The 2,290-nt window shown below is 73.8% G+C and overlaps 1 protein-coding gene across 1 annotated transcript in view; it reads right to left on the bottom strand.

The window, feature by feature from the left end:
• The window catches only part of FAM167A (family with sequence similarity 167, member A), a 20,043-nt gene that overhangs the window by 12,684 nt on the left and 5,069 nt on the right, over positions 1-2,290 (bottom strand). The gene's annotated exons all lie outside the window — the stretch shown is intronic.

The following is a 2,290-nucleotide window of genomic DNA, read 5'->3' on the forward strand; positions in this document are numbered from 1 at the left end:
GCGCAGCCCGCCTCAGCCCAGAGCGTCGGGCGGGGTCCTGCTGGCGCCAGGTCCGGTGCCCAGACGCAGGCCGGGAGCTGGACTGGCCAGGGGGAGTGGGCAGGAGGGCGCCTGACCGCCGGCCACATCTCAAGCCAGTACAGGTGGAGGCCCGAGAAAGCGCACACCGATGCCGGGGGGCACCCGAGAACCGGGGGGCGCCTGGGGGCGAGCAGGGCCGAGGAAGGGACGTCGCAGGCCTGGGCCCGCCTGGGCAGGGAGGCAGCGCCGCGGGCAGCCTGGGGTGGCGGGAGCGAATGGCGGGGGCGCCTCAGAGCAGGAGCCCGACCCTGCAGGAGATGCTCAAGCGGGGTGCAGCTGGCTGCCCTCGAGGCTTCTGCAGCCCGGGCCTGTGCGGGGTGCCGGTTCCCATGCTCGCAGCCTGGCCCCTGGCCGGGGACCCCAAGGAACGAGGAATATCCCGCACCCCAGCAGCTGCAAAAAGCCTGTTCCTCACCTCCAGCCGCTGAGACGCCCGCAGACGCTGGCTCCCAGCCCCGCTCCCCGGGTTCCGAGTCCACGAGCCCCGGGAAGCCTCCCCAGGGGCCCAGGTGAGCAGCCGGGGTGAGACCCAGAAACTCCGGACTCGGGCCCACCAGCCCCCGCCCAGCCCTCGCCTGTGAAGCGGGGTGATGGCGCCAGCCCCCCGGCATGGGGGGTGGAGAAGAAGGGGACTTCGCCGCAGGCTTAGTGTGCTCTGTGGAGTGGGGTGTCCCCCGGGGCCTCCCGTGCAGGCCTCCGTGAGCCCCTCCAGATCCGGCCCCTCCGAGGTGCCAGAGCCGTCCCCGGCGGCCGCGCCCCGCGCCCCCCGCCCGGCCGCCAGCCTGAGGAGCGTCTCCCTGGGGGGAAGCAGCCGCTGGGGCCTGGTGTGGCGGCTGGCTTTGGGCTGGCTCTAGATCAAGGCAGGCTGGCGAAGCAGAGGCCCGCGCGAACCGGGTGCCTGATGAGCCTGATGGGGACGTGAGGCCCTCGTGTGCCCCACGGAACCCGTGGCAGCACCCCACTGCGCGGACGAGGAAGCGGAGGCTGGGAGGGAGAAGGGACCCCGGCGGGCGCAGCCCTCGCCGCTGCAGGCGCTGGGCTGGGGCTTCCCGCCCTGCTCCGCGCCCCTCTGGGCAGTGGGGCTGCCCGCAAGGTGCGGGCACAGCGCTGGATGCCAGCGGGGCTCCTGGTTAGTACGATTTCGGCAGGCAGCGAAGCCTGAATCCAGGCACAGGCGCCGCAGCCAGCCCCCGCCCCGTTCCCGCAGGCACCCCGAGGGTCAGACCTCAACTCAGGATAAGGGACAAAAGCCGCAGGGCCGCGCACTTCAAAAACGTTCCCTGATTCAGAGCAAACACGGCCCAGAGGGCGGGAGGGAGGCTGGGCGCGGGGGGCGCCCACCTCCCAGAGGCCTGAGAGCCCGCGGGGCGCCTCCCCCCCCTCCTGCCAGGGGAGACCCCTGCTGCCCGGGCGGGGCCAGAGGCCAGCTCCAGTTTCCTGGACAGTAGGGGCCTGGCCTCCTGGGGCAAGGCAAGACCCGGGGGCCAGTCCTGGGGGACAAGCCCCATGTCTGGGCCCTTCGCATCTGACCGTCCATCCTGCCCCCACACTTCGCAGGCAGCCTGGGCAGGAGAGCCATGGCCGCTGCCACGCTGGCCAGACCCCAGCCCAGGGAAGCCAGGCCGGCGGTAACCGGCCCGCCCCATGTGCCGGGGGCCTTTGGGGAGCGTCAGGTCCTGGGAGTGTCCCCGCCTTTGCGCAGCAGTGACGTGGGGGCACCCGGGACACTCGGGCCTGCTGGCGCAGCCGGCCCCGGCGGCTCCGTGCCAGCGGTGAGCTCATCCGGCTCCGGACAGCCAGGGGTGCCGCCGCGGCGCACCGCCTCGCCCAGCTCATCCCACTAAAGCTCCCTTGGGCGCCTTCCCAGCCGGCTGCCGGGGCGGCCGGGCAGAGGGCCGGCCCCTCCCTCCCTCCCTGGGCAGGCCCAGGCCTGGGCTCCGCTGTCCAGCCCCCAGGGTGGGCCCTTCCTTCAGCCACCCGGCCCAGGACTCTGCAAGCTGTCCCCTGGCTGCCCCGCCCACCCCCCCACCCCGGCCCAGGGATCTCCTCCTTCAGGAAGTTCCAGAGAGCCAGAGGGTGGGAGCTGGGGGCAGGGCCTGCCACCGCCACCGCCCGCCACCGCCCGCCACGGCCACGGAGCAGGAGCCGCTGACTAGGGCCCAGCAGCTCTGTCCCGGCTCCCCGCGGCCGACGCGGAGCTCCACGCCCG

The sequence above is a fragment of the Condylura cristata genome, unplaced genomic scaffold (genome assembly GCF_000260355.1).
Source record: "Condylura cristata isolate star-nosed mole 26May11 unplaced genomic scaffold, ConCri1.0 scaffold00014, whole genome shotgun sequence".
Lineage (NCBI taxonomy): Eukaryota > Metazoa > Chordata > Mammalia > Eulipotyphla > Talpidae > Condylura > Condylura cristata.